The sequence below is a fragment of the Schistocerca americana genome, chromosome 1 (assembly GCF_021461395.2).
Source record: "Schistocerca americana isolate TAMUIC-IGC-003095 chromosome 1, iqSchAmer2.1, whole genome shotgun sequence".
Lineage (NCBI taxonomy): Eukaryota > Metazoa > Arthropoda > Insecta > Orthoptera > Acrididae > Schistocerca > Schistocerca americana.
In genome coordinates, this window is record NC_060119.1 from 807,633,438 (window position 1) to 807,653,211 (window position 19,774).

The window sequence follows — 19,774 nt, forward strand, 5'->3', positions numbered from 1 at the left end:
CCACCTGACAACTTCTGTGACATGACGGTGAATTGTTGCCACACACTTCCACGAGCTCAACATGGATATTTTTAGAGTTGTTATCCTTCAGTTGTAGAAAAAGAACTACCACAAGACAAAACGCCTTATCATTGGGTTGCGCTATTTTGTTACGGATCCTCTGCTGGCGTGCTACACTATGTGGGACGAAGATTTCAGTGTCCTCCATAATGCTGATACGCACTTGTAACTGTGCCGCTTGAATCGGCACTTTTGATTTACTTCCACCAGAGAACAGTTCCAGTGCTTTTTCCATCCTGCGCGTCGCCTGAGAGATCGCTGACTGCAGGGACATCGATGCCATTTTCTGGGCCGTAGCTGTGAAGGAGATGCTAGATTCACCTCGGTAAAACTTCACCGTGACGTCACTATGACGTGTACATGCCCAGTTTCGACCGTTGGGGACGTCTATCGACTGTCGTGGTCATATCGAGGTAGAGCACAGTAAACCTCCAGTGGAAAGGTCATCTATCTTGTGTTTACGAAGAGGTATCACTGCGGTGAGAATAGTGTCTTATGATTTCACTAGGGAGTTGGAACCGTCATCGTGCTGATACATGCCACTACTTAGGGAACGTTTTTGTAATAGCAGTTAGCCGATCGGAATCAATGTGACTAGCTGGTGTTTTAAATACCTAATTATTTCCCAGCATGAAAGTAATATGTGAATTACAAGGTTACGCTCTTTTCAAAAGTGGTCTGCAAATACTGAACCCTTGTATGTACCTCCTTACTATCAAAAACTGAAACGGATTTATTGGTTGCACACCAGTGGATAAGTCACAACTTCCATCTTACTCGATTTCACCTGTTTTTGACTTTATTTTAATTGATTTGTTTATTCATTTGATGACCATTTCCGTAACGTAATTTTGTCTACTGACATATACAGAACTGCTCACTTTCCACTTCTTTCATTCTACACCTAGTGTCGACAGAAAGCATCAGTGTGTTTCCTACTTCAAAGAAAATGATTTTTAAACCGGAATTTTTCGTGCCCATTCGAGAGAACAGTCTCAAATTAGTCTAATGTTATATACGTTTTAGCGACATATATTAGCAATTGCTGTTCTTGCTAATACGTGTCGCTAAAACGATTATAGCAATAGACTAATTTGGGACTGTTATCTCGAATGGGTACGTAAAATTCCAATTTGAAAATAATTTTGTTTGTTACGGGTAACAAACCGACCTCTTTCGTTGAAAACTGGCACTCACATGAGAGACTTAATGAGCATTTTTTGTTTTGTTTTGGCTGACTGCAGATACACATTGAAAGAATGAAATTGAAAATATCTGCTGAACCACGTGCACTTGACAACCCATAGCAGAAACACCCGGCAGAAGCAGACGGTACAGTGGACCCGAAATTGGTTGTGCCTCACATCGTACACTGACCCACGCGACTTCTATTGCCGCGTTACGTACACACCACTTCATTTTCACTAATGACCCGTCTGCGCGAGGGACGCCAAAATTCGTCTAGCTCCGGTTGGTGTCTCTCATCACATCCAATCACACTTCTTCCGGAGGCATCCTTCGCTAATGTGGGCATTCGGCAAGCTGCTTATACCAATTGTTGACCTGCCCACAGTGCTACAACGGCTGAGATCGCTTGCTGCCATATACTGTCCAATAATGCAGCTTTTTCACCAGACGTTGACATGAGTTGTTCAAGAGTCATCTGTTTCCGTTTATAAAGGAACAAGTTTACCAATTTCCCACTCTCGCAGTTTTCTCACGGTTAACCAGTAAGGTGCGGTATGGGGGAGAAGGGAGAAAATCTCTTCCGCTGCATTACGGATTTTCACTCACAGGCAACCAAAAGCCTCATATGCATGCTTGAAAATTCGCACCTTCTAACAAAATAATTACTATGAGCCAACCAGAGATCCCCTTGCTAGAGTCCGAATAAAGACTACAGCAGGCTGTGCCAGGGATTAACAGGTGCTTCTACATCATAAAAGCTTAGTTTTTTACCTGGGTGTTAGATTCTTATCTTAGCTAAAAAGCTTCCTTTTTACTTTTGTGCAATGGAGTTTTTATAGTAGGTTGCATAGCCTCCTACGTTCTCCAACTAATGAACTGTCTTCTCCTGCTCTTTGCCTGTGTGGAGAACAGCTTTCAACACCAAATAACTTTACGACACTTCTGTTCCCGTAAGTCATCTTCCCTTTTGGGAAGGAGATGAAAGACCCCAAGGCTGCCAAAATAACAAGACTTTCTCGCTATATCGAGAGCAAAGCACGTGTAAAAATAATTAGGAATGCAATCACAGGTGGTAGTTAATATTTTGTGCAGTTTTCAAGCAGAATTAATTATTTGACTTGACTTACTATCATGTGCATATAAAATTATGAAACACATTACACAGTCAGGGAATAAACTTACAAGTAACAACATAAACTATTTTATTCATTCGTGTCACTGAGTTCTTTTTTGAAATATAAAACGATATTTTGTAGCTATTCCAAGTCAAAAATTTGCAAGCATCGTGTGAGGGAACTAATCGTGATGCTTAATAATCTTAGGATCTATATGAAATTTGTCAAGTCAGCTGCAGTATAATAAAATAAAACTTAAGTTCAAATGGCTCTGAGCACTATGCGACTTAACTTCTGAGGTCATCAGTCGCCTAGAACTTAGAACCAATTAAACCTAACTAACCTAAGGACATCACACACATCCATGCCCGAGGCAGGATTCGAACCTGCGACCGTAGCGGTCACGCGGTTCCAGACTGAAGCGCCTTTAACCGCACGACCAAAACTTAAGTCACATATTTGAATTATTTTTCTAGAAAGTAATAAAAAATACTGTCTTTTATGTGGCATGAACTTTTTATGCTCTCTAGGGCAAAAGAGTTATTTGCTTCTCAGAATAACATTAACGTTGTTGACATTTCCCTATTTCTTCAGCAGCTAATCACCTTCATTTTCCACAACTGCCCAATATTTATAGGTGAATAACAGTAGAACGAAGAACACAGGCAGTTTATTGTAGCAAAGTACACTAGTCTTCAGTAAGGTATTGTCATGTAATATGTCTGTAACCACGCCATCAAGAAGAATGAGTAGCAGAATGTTTTTGCAGTTGGTTTGTTTAGACGGAGCACTGCGTTACCAACATTTCATCCACTGTTGTACTCTATAAGAATTATCCCTCAGGCCAGCACTGCTCACGAAACTCAAAACTGTTTTAAAAACGGATATGAAGTAAATGTTAGTGTTGTGTATCTATCATTGATTTCATGGCCAGATATGGAGTGATAGAATTTTAGTCCTGCATTTTCCACCTGGGACATCAAGTTGTTCCACTATACCTTGATGACAATGTACTTCCTGTGCCGTAACGATTATTACGAGATGACGGATGTCACAGGCGTGGGATCGTCACCGCCCCTAGCCATCGAAAACTCGTTGAAATGCAAGGTCTGCTGTATCTGAGCAGAAAGATCATGACACTGGAAAAGTCAGCTAAGGTTCATAGGGTAAAGTTAGAAGACACATCCTCTTTGGATGGTTTTAAGACTCTTCTCTTCAGCTGCCTTACGAGATACTTGCAGAGAAGGATTTGCCCAACTTAGAGCAATGTACGATTTCTGTGCCGAAATTAGGGTTTTCAGCTCCTACTGCAACTCATTCCTACCCTCGCACAGCTTAAAAGTGGCAGGTATGTACTGTCGTTGCAACCATCAAGATGAGGGGAGTACAAAGGTAGTTAATATGCAGCGCGTTTTTATTTCACAGATCTAATTTTCGGAGCCAGGTTGCTGTATCCATCACGTTATTAGGCAAGAGTATTAGTTTTCCTTTGTGGTTTTGTGGGAGTTTTCCTTTAAATCACTAATCTTTCTCGCAATCATTGGCGATATTCGTGACATAGCTTCACCTTGCACTTTTATGTATACACCAACTTGTGACAAGGCTGTAGTTCATGTTTGCAATCCCTTGTCCAATTATTAATTGTTCGCGTTTAGTCTGTCTTAGAGATTAACTTGCTGCTTGCGTATTTTTTATATTTACTGTCATTATTGAACATATTCGTCACTTAAAGGTCCATAAAAATCAAGCCAATGTATATAATACTATGTAATGTCTTGTGTGTAAGACACTCATATTAAAAATAAAATGTAATATAAATGGTCTTTAACAATTATAGCTGTTTATATAAAATTATATTACAATAAAGCCACATTAGTCATAGAAGTAGGTCAGAAATGTGACACGATGAGACTCGTAAGATCATATGATTCCATGTAATTCCGTATTAGCACAAATCTTTATAGAAGACAAACCCACATTATATTTCGTTTCTAACGCCATAGTATTGGCCATGTTACGCAGTTCGCATTTATTTTCTTACCATCATTCCACATTTCTGACTAATATTTTTAATCATAATAATTATTGTGCCACACGTTTTCCTGTTGGACAATATTACAAAAAATTTACTTCATCTTACTACTGACGATAGAGTATTACATATATTAAATATTTTGGCGTTATTGCTTCTGAGCTAATGCTGATCTGTATGTGCTAAACTAGCAGTTAATAATCAAACTTTTTAATTCAATAGCTTAGCTTCGTAACCATGACGTCCGTTAAATGTTTACAAGCTGTCGGGCACTTCCTTTATAAACTCTTATCGAAGTAAATCAATATGTGCTGTCATCATTTCACAGTTGCAGCCTATAGTGTTATTACCACGAGATTATTAGTACCTTTCTTAATTTTTATTGATTGTTTATCATAGATTTGACTAAATTTGGGAATTACGTTATTTAAAACCTAAGAAAATTTTTCTTTCATGTGCGAGTGGTTTCAGTCTAAGGCTATTATCCACCAACTGATGTACAAACGTCATGAGTACAACAAAGTTTCAAGTAAAAGGAATATTTCAAAATTTCAAAAATACAGTCAATACTTCCACACACGGAGCACTTTGGAAAACATTCAATAGGGCAGTACGTATACAAAATACACTCGGAAATGAACAAGAGGCGTAACTGGAATCATGTTTCATACTGGGAAGAATGACATGTAATATAATCAGATAAAATGAAAAGTGTAGATACGAGAATGATGTTCTCAGAGAAGAAACTAAAAGGCTATACCATCCAGCAGATGCCGGGAGATGAAAAGCTTGGATCTCTTTCAGTTGCTAAGAGGTGCCCTTTCGCGGCAGTCCTCTGAAACGCGAAACACGAAGAAAAACTCGCTCGCTTTCAGAGATTTATGGATCTAGTAGCACGGGTATTCGAGTCAGAGCGTTGAAGCGAGCGGAAAATATCAATACAGAGGGAGACAAGGAGAACAAGTGTTGCGGAAGACGGCGTGGTGGAGCGCCTGCCGACTTAATGGCGACCCCACGTCGCTGAAAGAGACGCTATCTGGCGGGCGCCCGGATGAATGGGGGTAGGACAGTGGGCGTGGCAGGGCGTGGGAGGGTGCGTGTTGCGTGTGGCGGCGAAGCGCCTGGGCCGGCCCTTTCACTGGCAGCCGGGCTGCGTGCGGGGCGCCTACTCCAGTGCGCTCTCACTGGGACATCCTTTTCACAGAACTTTGGAAGCGTGGAGAAATATTAACACAGCACAGACTGCTGCCCCCCCTCTCCCACCACACCCTTCTTGCTCTTTAGTTCTTGATCGCTAGCGGCTTTCTTGCGATACCCGCTTTATTCATCCTGGCTATACACAGGGTTTGGGCAAAATAAAATGTGTGTCTAATTTCTGAAGGTTTTCTCAAACCGATCCGTTAACCATCTACATCTTCATACAGGCTCTGCAAACCACACTGAAGAGCGTGGCAGATGGTATTTAACATTGTTAGCGTTCCAGAATGAGAGAAAGAAAGCTGTGAGGACGGGGTGTGAGTCGTGCGTGGGTAGCTCAGTTGGTAGAGCACTTTCCCGCGAAAGGCAATGGTCCCGAGTTCGAGTCTCGGTCCGGCACACAGTTTTAATCTGCCAGGAAGTATCATATCAGCGCACACTCCGCTGCAGAGTGAAAATCTCATTCTGAAAACATTCCCCAGACTGTGGCAAAGCCATGTCTCCGATATATTCTTTCTTTCAGGAGTGCTAGTTATGCAAGGTTCGCAGGAGAGCTTCTCTAAAGTTTGGAAGGTAGGAGACGAGGTAGTGGCAGAAGTAAAGCTGTGATGACGGGGTGTGAGTCGTGCTTGGGTAGCTCAGTTGGTAGAGCACTTGCCCGCGAAACGCAATGGTCCCGAGTTCGAGTCTCGGTCCGGCACACAGTTTTAATCTACCAGGAAGTTTCATTGTTAGCGTTTCTTCTCATTCAAATCCCGTATGAAGTGCGGGAACAATGGCTGCTAAAATGCCTCTGTTTGTATTCGATACTGTTTTGGCGTCTACACTTGCTGAAACAAATGTAAAGCATCCAGAAGAAATGATATGATGTCAATTTCATTTCGTACGTGTGCACACCATCAACTGATGTGTAAATGATTAGAATGATAATTTTCTGTGACAGTTAGGACGCTCAACAGAGTGCACTGGCGTTACTCGTGTTTAGTGTTGTTACCAACCTAGTAAGGTATATGTGGCGAATGAACATCGTCAGATGTTGAGTGATCAGTATGCAAGACACGTAGCTTACTCGAGTAAGGAAGCATTCTCACCACCTGAATGGTATGAACGACGCCTCTCTGCAGGTCACCATTTGGCCCGTTGGTCGAAGGTGCAACATCTAGAGCTGTGGGACATTCGGATGTCATAGTGTCCATATGTTGGACTGCATGGGAAGTTGGAGGCAGTCACATTCATCATCAAGTTTCCAGTCGAGCTCACGTGACCACACGTGACATGATCGTGGCGTTCTGCATCAAGGACATAGGTACACCATCACATCTGTGCTCTTTACACCACCTCAAGCATAGCTTTGCAATGGCTACAGAAATCTGTGGCTTATGAGGGGCTGTTTGGCTTTTGTACCTCATTATTTTTGTCTCACTACGCACAGTGCTTGTGCTAGCTAGACTGCTTATTGCATTTTCGAACTCACGAGTGATTTCATGCAATTTTTTACTGAAAACCTCACAGAGTCTCGACAGTTAGTGTCCTTCAGTACATGACATCTATTTGGACTTGGTTAATCTATGCTTGTTCTCTTGTGTTTCCACTTCACAGTCACGTCACCAACAGCCGAAATGGGCAGCTTTGGAAGGGATAACATACTCCTCATGGAACTGTTACTCAGATGACATCTAATGAGTATTCCACACACGAAGGCATTGAGCTCTCCTGGCGGACCCATTCTGCTGTTTCTGCTTCTCTGCTGATAACACAATTTTCTCTCCCTCCTTTTACGAGGTGCGACAGCAAAGTAATGAGACTGATGTGAAAAAAATGCTGCTTACCATTTTAGTCAAGTTTAGCGTTGTCTCCTTCAAAGTAGTTCCCTTCTGATTGCACGTACTTTTTCCAGCGCTTTTGGTATTGATGGTAACATTTCTGGGACTCATCTTCTGCAATATCCTCCAATACCCTCGTCACAGCTTCTTGGACTCTTGTGTTATTTGAAAATGGTGTCCCTTGATCACCGTTTTGACTCTTGGAAATAGAAAAAAGGCGCACAGTGCGATATCTGGTGAATAAGGTGGCTGTGGTAGTGCTGAAATTTGTTTTTAGGTTAAAAATGCTGTACTGACAGAGCAGTATGGGATGGCGTATTATCGTGATGCAGAATCCAAATATCAGTAATGTTGGCGCGGACACGAAGAACTCTTTTACGAAGTCTTTCTAAAATTTCTTTCTAGTAATATTGGTTAACTTTTTGTCCAGAAGGCACCCACTCTTTACGAACAATTTCCTTGGAATCAAAGAAGCACACAAGCATGCATTTCACTTTTGACTCTGACTTGGGAGCGTTTTTTGGTCTGGGTGATTCCGTAGAACACCATTGCAAACTTTAGGGTTTTGTCGCTGGATCGTACTGAAAAACACAACTTTCATCACCAGTGATAACACCCAATTTAACGCAAAAACGAATGGCATACCGTTGCGTAATTTTATGCGGTTCCATTTCCTTGACGAGAGACGCAAACACGTGTTATCTTATTACAGCACAACTCATGACTGAGCAGTTGCATCGATGTGCCCCTTTGACTAGAAGCAGCTTATAGACCAAGGTCAAAGATATTGTGCCTACGCAAGCCTGCAAGGTTGCCACATCTTGCAAAGAAAATCAGTCTCATTACGTTATTGTCGCACCTCGTATAGTGGCGAGTCTGCCTCTCATTACACCTGGTGGTCAGTTCCGCATTACGTAGCGGTCCCCAGATACTTCGAAACAAATAATGTGTTTTATGCTTTCACCATACGTCACTAATCCACATAAATATTCTGAAACTCAATGCGAAGTGTGTTGCAGGGGAAACCAAGTAGTAGGGCTTCTCTCCGTGCAGAGTTCGCGAATGGCCAAATGCCTCTGCGCACGCTGTAATAAGTAACCTTGTGTTCTCGGAGCCAATAGCAACGATATGTATGGGACTCTACTATATTCCCATTTCCGATAGGCTGCACCACATGATGTAGTCGCATTAATGTGACCATCACCTATGATTGACATCAACGTCCAATAATCACTCACAGAAGGCAAGTGGTAGCACTAACAGTGGATATTCTATACAGCGTGCTGAGGAGACAATAAAAACAGTCCTGGCGAAGAGTTCTCGGGCTTCCAGGCGGGTGGCGGTGTCTTCAAACTGCGACGTTTCGACGAGTGACATACTCATCATCTTCTGGCGAAGTGCCGAGACCTTGCCGATGCCGGTCCCTTTATACCTGAGGTGTGCCCCCCACCACCTGGACGCGGAAGGCTGGGTCCAGAGGAGCCGGCGGGCGGGGTGGAGGCGGAAGCGGGTGCGCCGTTCGTGTGTCCGTCAGAGCATTCTGATCGCGTCTCGTGAGCTGGACGGTTCTTGTTGCGTTCCTGGCGTATTGCGGCTAATGCTGGATTCCAGGCCGCGCTCAGTTGATAGCCTTCGTCCCTGTTCACAAGATTCTCGTGGACCCGTATTTCTATTGATTCTTTAATGACGCTATCCCAATAGCTCCCTGCTCGGCCCAGCGCCCTGGTGTTTTCGAAATCAAAGGTGTGGTTTTCTTTGATGCTATGTTCAGCTATACCAGATTTCTCTATCTGTCCAAGTCGAACATGCCTGATGTGTTCCTCGCACCTTTTAGAGATGTAGCGCTGCGTTTGATCAATGTACTGCACACCACATTCGCAGGCAGCGCTGTATATACCAGGTGTGTTTAGTTTGAGTGGGAGTGCATTAGCGGCACACACTTGGGAGTGGGTTGACTGCAGCTCTCACGCCGACAGTGAGGTGCAGAAACGACATGTTGCCGCAAAACAGACCGACAAATTCGGCAGACTCTCTGGAGCTCAGTCGACCCAGAAGGTGACAAATAGCACCAGAGCTATTGTAAATTTGACAGATAAGGTGCTAGATGCAGCCACAACTTCTGTCCTCACGAAAAGGTTGAACTTTGCACCTGTACCAAGGACCATACCGAAACGGGACATCATTAGCAAGCAATCCGGGGCCTACCCAAGGAGGAAGCTGAGCAGATCCGAAGGGAGACCTGCAGGATCATCGACAAGTCACGACTCCCTAAAGCCAACATTACTGCGCCGGAGCGAGAGGCTATCCGCGCATTGAGGGATGATGGTGACATCATGGTCCTCCCAGCAGACAAGGGAAATGCGACGGTGCTGATTCGCACAGTCGACTACCAACATAAAATCTGCTCTCTGTTGCAAGACCCAGCCTACAGGAAACTCAACAAGGACCCTACATCGACGATGACCAGGAAAACCGTGGCGCTACTGAAGGACTCAGATCTACCAGAGGCAGTTCAGAAACGGCTGTATCCCAGAGTGCCAACGACACCGCGCCTGTATGGATTGCCCAAGATTCACAAAGATGGGGTGCCTCTACGGCCGATTCTGGACACTATCAACTCGCACAATTATGGACTGGCCAAATACCTGGTGACACTATTGAAACCACTGGTGGTACACTGCAGTCATCACGTGAAAAACTCCGCAGATTTCGTTAGAATACTGAAGGACATCCCAATACAGAGTGATGACCTACTCGTGAGCTTCGACGTCACCTCCTTGTTCACGAAAGTACCGCTACAAGACGCCTTGGCGCTCGTTAATCAGCACTTCGAGCCTGAAACAGTGAAGCTCTTTGAATATGCACTTACGACCACCTACTTCAAGTGCAATGGAGAGCATTATGATCAAGTGGATAGAGTGGCCATGGGATCTCCCCTTGCTCCAGGGATCGCGAATCTTTATATGGAACACTTTGAGGAGGTGGCACTACAAACTGCTCACAGTAAACCCAGGCACTTCTTCCGCTATGTGGACGACACTTTCGTGATTTGGCAGCATGGCAGGCAGGCACTGGAGGAGTTTATGGATCACCTAAACGGCATACATGAGAATATCACCTTCACGATGGAAGTAGAAGAGAATGGCTGTATTCCATTCCTGAACATACTGATCAGGAAGAAAGCGGATGGCACGCTGGGCCATTCAGTATATAGAAAAAAGACGCACACAGACCTGTACCTCCATGCAACCAGCTGCCACCATCCGGCGCAACGCCAGTCAGTACTGACCACCTTGGTACATAGGGCGCACGTCATTTTTGATAAAGAAAGCCTCTCAGACGAATTACACCACCTAAGAGAGGTATTTCGGAAAAACGGGTACAGTGAAACACAGATTGGCAGGGCCTTCAAGAGGAGACAGGCTGACAAATTTCAGGAAGAGGAAGTTAACAAGAGGCTCGCCTTTCTTCCATATTTGGGGCCCACATCAGCCAAAATCGGGAGGCTATTAAGAAAATCAAACATAAATACCGTCTTCCGACCACCGCCGAAGACGAAAGAGCTGCTGGGCTCAGCTAAAGACCCACTCAAACTAAACACACCTGGTATATACAGCATTGCCTGCGAATGTGGTGTGCAGTACATTAGTCAAACGCAGCGCTGCATCTCTAAAAGGTGCGAGGAACACATCAGGCATGTTCGACTTGGACAGATAGAGAAATCTGGTATAGCTGAACATAGCATCAAAGGAAACCACACCTTTGATTTCGAAAACACCAGGGTGCTGTGCCGAGCAGGGAGCTATTGGGATAGCGTCATTAAAGAATCAATAGAAATACGGGTCCACGAGAATCTTGTGAACAGGGACGAAGGCTATCAACTGAGCGCGGCCTGGAATCCAGCATTAGCCGCAATACGCCAGGAACGCAACAAGAACCGTCTAGCTCACGAGACGCGATCAGAATGCTCTGACGGAGACACGAACGGCGCACCCGCTTCCCCCTCCACCCCGCCCGCCGGCTCCTCTGGACCCAGCCTTCCGCGTCCAGGTGGTGGGGGGCACACCTCAGGTATAAAGGGACCGGCATCCGCAAAGTCTCGGCACTTCGCCAGAAGATGATGAGTATGTCACTCGTCGAAACGTCGCAGTTTGAAGACCGCCACCCGGTTGGAAGCCCGAGAACTCTTCGCCAGCTGTATACGCCGGGAAAGCATACATTCACATTAAAAACAGTCCTGTCTTTGTCGTAATGTGGAAACGGAGCGATTTACCTGACGTCCAGAAGGGAATTATAATTGGTTTTCGGCCCAAGGGTGGAATTATTTCCGAAACGGCTAATTTGTAAACTGTTCAGTTACCACCGTGGTTAAAATACACCGTGCACGGCAAAATGCACTATCGAAAGCCGGCACCGAGGTAACTGTGTTGCAGCGAGGCCCATAGACGACAGGAGTCAACGACGGCTGCAGAGATGTGTACGGGCGAATATACGTGCAACTGTTGACCAACTGGCCGCCCAGATGAACCAAGGGACCAGCACCAGTGTCTCCCCAACGACTGTTCAACGACCGTGCTGAGTATGGGCCTCCACAGCAGGCGTCTGGTATATGCACCTGCGTTTGCTGCTGTTCATCGCACTCGAAGACTGGAATTGTACGTCAGTACCGCTACTGGACATGAGTCGAGTGGCGAGAGGTAGCCTTTTAAGACGAACCACGTTTTATGTTCCATCGGACAGACGGCTATTGGCATGTTCGGCGTGAAACGTCTAGGGAATGCTTTCGTGGCATTCTGTAGGTGATGTCATTATGAAAGACACAGTGAATCAACACAAGTATTCGTCTATCCTTAGAGACGCCGCTTCAGAAAGCTTGTTTTTGCTCAGCACGATGGCATCTGTCAGCAGGATATTGCAACGTATCACACAGTTCGCAGCGTACGTGCTTGGTTCAAAGAGCACCGTAAAGCGTTTACTGTACTTCCCTGCCCACCACACTAACTGGACTTAAACTCAATCGGGAATCTGTGGGACTACCTCAATCGGGCTTTCAGCGCCAACGGATCCTGAGGCGAGAAACCTGGCGCAACTGGCCATCGCATTGGAGTCTGCGCGTCTCCACATCCCTGTCGGTACCTTCCAGAACTTCTTTCACTCTCTTTCCGCAAGTCTCGCAGACATCCGCGCGACAACAGGTGGTTACTGAGGCTTTTGACAGGTGGCCACATTAATGTAACGGGACAGTGTATATTCCTAGACTCTTCATTTAAAACTGTTTCTTGAAACTGTGCGAGAAAGCTTTCGCAGGATAGTTGACTTTCTTCAAGCGTCTACATGTTGAAATTTTCCAGTAGTTTCGTGGGCCAAACAGACCTGTGGCCATTCCTGCCGCCCTTGTTTGTGTACATTTCAAAAACCATTGTAGCGCTGTCTGGTATGGGTTCCACACATTTGAACAGTATTCCAGGGACTCGTTGGACGAGTGTTTTGTGAGGAGTCCCCTTTATAGATTCACTGAATTTTCCCGGTATCCTACCAGTAGACCAAAGTTTGCCACCTGCTTTACCTACGACTGAGCCTATGTGATCGTTCCATTTCATATCCTTGCAATTTGTTACACCAAGAGATATGTCTGAGTCGATCGATTCTAATTGTGACTCATTAGTCGTTGGACACTATTTTTCTGCGTTTTGTAAACTGCACGACTTTATTATTTCTGTAATGATGACTTGCTTACTGCAAAGTGGTACCTAGTCCGAAATTCATAAAATTCCATTTTTTGACGATTGTGGTTCTGAATGGATCAATGCATTGCTTGTCGCAAAAAGGAAACCTGTTTGCGTGATAAGACGGGTCTGGCAACATCGTCAGCCGTTTCCTGCATAGAGGGTACCAGCCCGGGACATAATGGTAGAAGAAGGAAAGATACCACCCAGTGGTTAACGTTGTTGAACTCATATATCATTCCTCAAAAAACGGTAACAAGTTTTCCATTGCTCAGATGAAGCTGGATTCTTTTTTAGGCTACAGTTCCCCGTGGCCTACATTCTAAAAAAGAACCTTCCCGAGCAATGATTCGTGTAGTAAATTCGTCCCTAGACGCCTAAAAAGGGTTCTCACTATTTCAAAATACCATGAGATGACCTTCTCAGATGAATATCTGGATAGTGTTAAGTTCAACATGAATATTGCTGGCTTGACGATGGACACTTTTAGGCTGATAAAAACTGTACAACCTATCGACGTCCCTTCAAAGAAATGCTAGATATCAGTGCTGCCTACAAATAACGACAAAACGGATGTTATCGAGGAAGCTTTCGTCCGTATCCCTCAAAATAAGATGCAGTTTTGGAATTCAGTTACATCATGACCGAAAATGACGGCATCTCGAAATCTAGTTTAAGAAGAACTGAGCATTGCAACTATGCATAACGTCAAATATTATTCAGAAATATGTAAATAATAATGTTTATTACAATAAAAGACAATGTAAAATTCTATTTTAAAACAGGTAATTTAACCATAAATATAAATTTGAAAATTCGTTGTATTGCAGAAAGCGAGCGTGTGTAACAGCAACGAAGTCATCCCCCTTTTTCGACTTACATCACACTTGATTTTTACATGTGTATAATAAGTAAGTATACCTACTTCAATAAATACTTGTCAGGAGATAAGTGGCACTGCCAACGGCCTTGCCGCAGTGGTAACACCGGTTCCCGTTAGATCACCGAAGTTAAGCGCTGTCGGGCAGGGCTAGCACTCGGATGGGTGACCTTAGGGTCTGCCGAGCGCTTTTGGCAAGCAGGGTGCACTCAGCCCTTGTGAGGCAAACTGAAACTGAGGAGCTACTTGATTAAGAAGTAGTAGCTCCGGTCTTGGAAACTGACATATTGCCGAGAGAGCTGTGTGCTGACAACGTGCCCCTCCATATCCGCATCCAGTGACGCCTACGAGTAAGGATGACACTGCGGTCGGTCGGCACCGTTGGGCCTTCATGGCCTGTTCGGAGGGAGTTTAGTTTTTTTATAATGAGCAAGTATACCTACTTCAAGAAATACATATCAGGAAATAAGTGGTATTAAAACGTTTTTATTTTGTTGTTTGTCTCTACTGTAAAAGTACAAAATGTGGACATGATGCCTTTCTGCAACAAGCGGTTCAGTTAAGGCCAGCTGACAAATCCGTGCATCTGCAATCTTATCAATATCTGACTCGATATTTCTCTATCATTTTGCAGACAATATTTAATTATAAGGAACTGTATCAACTGCAATAAATCCGAAGCTGTATTAGTGTTGTCTGCAAGGTCACAGAGTAAGGAATTGGTCCACACGTTAGTTTTCTACCTCCCATAGTTTTTTTACAGCAGATGGTGTCGCTACTTCTGTTAGTTAATCTACTGAAGATAACTTTCACTGTTAAGTGAAGGGCAGTGATGATTTCAGATTTCAGTGCTCTGTATTACAGCACTGGGGATGCATGCAATTTGTTTGCATTGGACAAAAACATATTGATGCTACCAGAAGGAGATTTTCACTCTGCAGCGGAGTGTGCGCTGATATGAAACTTCCTGGTAGATTAAAACTGTGTGCCGGACAGAGACTCGAAGGTCGGAGACGAAGGTAGGAGACGAGATACTGGCAGAAGTAAAGCTGTGAGGACGGGGCGTGAGTCGTACTTGGGTAGCTCAGTTGGTAGAGCACTTGCCCGCGAAAGGCAAAGGTCCCGAGTTCGAGTCTCGGTCCGGCACACGGTTTTAATCTGCCAGGATGTTTCATATTGATGCTACTTGAGAGAAACCCGATGTGTTCAGAAACATGGCATACGGACGTGCTGTGAACTGAGTAATACATGCATTGCTTCCCCAGCGGACACTCAGCAGCCAAATTCCTAAAGAAGAATTAGTGGAGGTCTGCACCGAACCAACTCATGACTGAAAAAAGTGTCTTCCTTCCTAATACGTTGTGTTACCATCTTATAAACTGATTTGTTTGTTGTTACCTAAGTTATTTTATAATGCATACCCTGCTCCTTTAACACTTAATTACAGTAGTATAATGCTCGTTTCTCTTGTATTTCGGTATAATGATAGATTTAAAAAGAACACTAGTTTAATGTGTTAGAGTCACATACAGGGTGAACATTAATAACACAGCCAAACTGCAGGGACGGATTCCTGACAGGAAATCGAGTCAAAAATGTTCGGAAATTCATCGTTGCCCCGCGCGAAAGCTACGGTCGCAGGTTCGAATCCTGCCTAGGGCGTGGATGTGTGTAATGTCCTTAGGTTAGTTATGTTTAAGTAGTTGTTAGTTATAGGGGACTGATGACCTCAGCAGTTGAGTCCCAGAGTGCTCAGAGCCATTTGAACCATTTCGGAACATACTCTCTGAGGGAAGTAAACTATTGAGCATCATTTCAGAAGATGGTGTGAACAGTTCTGATGCGGAACAAGTAAACAGTTCTAACTTTTGATGTTAAGTCCCACAGTGCTCAGAGCCGTGTGAACCATCTGAACCATCGTTGCCACGGTAGATGGCGCTGACGAATGACAGTTTCTGTGATCACATGCCGTGTATTCCTTGCGTGTTGCAGGTGACACGGATGGTAACGGTTGTCATGCAAGATACACCTAATCGCACTTTGGCTTGCACCCTGTTGGCCTGGTGCTTGTACTAGGGTTCGTCTCAATATTCCGTAGGACCCGATCCTCCATATCTGGTGTACGCACATTCCGACGCCTCCCGCAAGTTTGTCTGTCTGAAAGGAGCTACCTTCACACAAACACCCAAAGAAGGCTTGAAATGTTGTGTGACGTGGTTTGTGTCTACGAGGGTACTTGTTTCGGTATAGTCGTGCTGCCTCTGGACCGTCTCCATCTGATTGGCCCTCCACAAACACCATCTCAGCTTGTTCCCAAGATGAATACCCGACTATTCTGCTCCTAACAGAACGCTGCTCCAGTCAGACAGACAGCAACACGCAAGGAACCCAAGGCACGTGGTCAGAGGGACTGTCATTCGTCAGCGTCATCTACCGTGGCAATGATGCATTTCCGGACATACGTTGATAGGACCTTCTTTTAGGTAATATGACAGCACATCTTATGTACGTTACACGTGCCACATGCTGACGCATGGTACGAACCATATTTTACTTTGACTCTATTTTGAGGTATGCTTGTGCAAAAGGAAGAGAAATGACTTTTAAATTCTGTGTCTGTAATTTGGTTTCTACTTTTGGCATTGCAGTTCCCGAAGACATGGAAATAACTCAAAATTTTTCCTCCGACAGAAAAAAATAAATTGCGTTAACTTCCGAAGGTAATAATTTTGACGTTACATTTCTCGTTGGAGCATCTCGTAAAAGCCCTCCGCTCTTTTATTTGTCGGATGAGTTGCAGACGTCGGTCAGGTGGGTTACTGGACCCTTCCTTGAAGTTTTATGGGCGCCATTTTAATTGGGCGGAGTTTACAGGACACCATGGGGAAGGATACATGGTGGTCGCCTGCACTTAATTTCGGAGTTGGCAGCTATACGTAGTTTCGTGGAGGCTTATGTGCACCTAAAGAAATGTACGCGAATAAAAAAAATGTTCAAATGTGCGTGAAACCTTATGGGACTTAACTGCTAAGGTCATCAGTCCCTAAGCTTACACACTACTTAACCTAAATTATGCGAAGGGCAAACACACACACACACACACCCATGCCCGAGGGAGGACTCGAACCTCCGCCGGGACCAGCCGCACAGTCCATGAGTACGCGAATACTTGGGCTCGCTAGCCGTGCTACGTCGATCGCTAGCTCTCACAGCGAACGGACGCATAATACGAGTACTGCCAACGGTGCTACCAGTGGACTAGTATTGAAGATTTATAGGTGGATTCGAACACTATGCAAAGTGTTCTGAACTTAATCTGAGTACAGATAGAAATTAGATCAGAAAATACGCACGACAGTAAGATGTCGCGCAGGTAGCAGACTTCTTTATCATGAAACAGTATAGCCCTCACCTGTCCAGATACGAGTTATTAAAACAACAGTAGTTCTTGTTCTTAAATCACGATGCTGCAACTACGGTTTGGGAACTTGAGTTCTGCTCTCGGTTCCACATTTTTACCTTTCCAGGAGTTTTTAATTTTTGCACACATTGATAATCTATAGTTTGAATGTTTGTGTTTCCTACTGCGGTAATTCTTCCAGAATACGCAAGTGAGACGAACCTATGAGACGGTTTACGACTGTATGTGTATCACCGATTCTACGTTTTCCGATTTTCGGTCGTAGACTGGTTTGTGTAGGGCTGGAGGATGAGGGCCGGGAGGTATCGTCGCTCCTAGATCAGGATTTTATTGACAGTTTGTTGTCCTGAAAATGCTGTAGTGTCCATGGATTTTACGATATATCTACGTCATGTTAGTGGGTACTTAATAGGAGAAGACTATTGACTGCAGCAATAGAGTGACAGAGATAACTTCAACGCAATATTGATTTTAATGTGCGTCGCAAATAATATGGGAGATAAGTAAATAATTATGTCGTATGAGACAGCTGAAATACTGAAAACGCATTCGATCCGATGATGGTTGGAAGCTAAAAATGCGCTACGCCGAAATAGTGTGTTTTAAGAAGGGTGATTACTGTTTTTTTTTCAATTAGTCTTAGGCCTAAAGACAAACTTAGCACTAGTGTTGCAGACTGGCAGTATATGATAAGGAAGTCTTCCTCAGAGTCTTCGATGGTGTGTCAGGGATTTTTGTGAACTTAATTCGCACACTGCCCACTGAAAACGATTAGCATAGTATTCGATTGGAACATCCGAAGGCGATCGCGTTCTGGGGAGCTAGCACATCAGCTATGCACAGTGAAGTTGAACAGTCGAGAGGAGAGTTGAGAGACGAGGAAGGCAGTGGACCGGAAGCTGTGGCCGTCGTACTGGCGTTCCTCCACCCCGCTGCGATGAACGCCATTCATCATTAGGCGCAGTCACTAATATCCGATTTTGTGTCGGGACTGCACTGATAAATGGGCGTATTTCGCGAAAGCGACGTTTCTATGCATCTTAAAGGAAATATGCAGCGCCAGCGGAAAAGGATTGCCTCTCGAATTCCCTGGGAGAACGACTGAATCATTTATGCGGGGGCCAAGTCAGCGACCGCGATATCGGCCGCCCGCGCCATCTGTCACGGCCCGCGGCATATCCGCGAAACCGCAGTGGCCCGCTACAGTCGCAGAGTCTGCAGCCGGCCGGAACATTTAGGCACAGAAGGAGATGGAAGAAGCACTGTTCGCCACTGTTCATAAGTAGATCTAAAGATCAGCCTATTAAACGTGCGTCTGAGTTCTCACAATCCGCATGCAACAGATGTATTTTTATCTTTTTTTTCCCTGTCCATGAGTAGTATATACTAACAAATTCTGGCCGAACAGGCCGTGAAGGCCCATCGGTACCGACCGGTCGCCGTGTCATCCTCAGCTCGCAGGCTTCACTGGTTGCGGATATGGAGGAGCATGTGGTCAGTACACCGCTCTCCCGGTAGTATGTCAGTTTACGAGACCGGTGAGAAGAAAAAGGCGTCAATATTTAACGCTGTAGAAAGAGCTCACAATGACGTCAAATTATTGACACAAGTATAAGCGTCATGTGACCAAAAAAAAGACCAAACCAAGAGACGGCGCTATTAGCGTCGGAATATACACACTAACAGAAGCGCGGTACACCGCTGTTCCTTACTTTACCTCCCAGACACCCAACATTTCTGTCTCCATGAATAATCGCGCGTTGCTCGTAGTACTCTTTTACAGAACAGTGACCGTAAGCCGGTAGTCCCGCAGAAGTTACGTACAATCAAGGGTATGGAAAACGGTATTGAACCGATCTCTGCAAAGAGTTTGATTACAATACTCAACAGTACAGGTTCCTTTGAAGTACCATGTGACAGAGAGAGAGGAAAGCTGCTTATCCGACGTCTGTCTTAGATGTGGACTGTGAGTTAACGAGCATTTCGCTCCCATTTAAATATATGGCCGAAAGAGTCAGCCTACGGTAATTGTGAAACGAACCCTGTCATCCAGGGCCGTGTGCCACAAAGAGCGCAGATTCGCCATGAGATGGGGAAATTCACAGGCGTCTATTGAGGCCTAAGCGCTGTAGTGTGCGAGTGAAACAGACGAGAACCTACCTCATAGGGAAACCCAGTAGAAGCGATTTGTCGCCGATTAGACGTAGCAGCATGAAATATGGCGGAGCTAATATCGGCTATAAAAGGAAACATTTATGGATAGTATTTATTTCCTTAGAAATGCATGGAATGAAGCCACAGTTATTTTAATCTGCCATCCTCCATAAATTGT

At 44.6% G+C, this 19,774-nt stretch overlaps 1 pseudogene; it reads left to right on the top strand.

The window, feature by feature from the left end:
* The first annotated feature begins 14,100 nt into the window (after positions 1-14,100).
* LOC124555570 lies at positions 14,101-14,218 on the top strand (annotated as a pseudogene).
* The last annotated feature ends 5,556 nt before the right edge of the window (positions 14,219-19,774 follow it).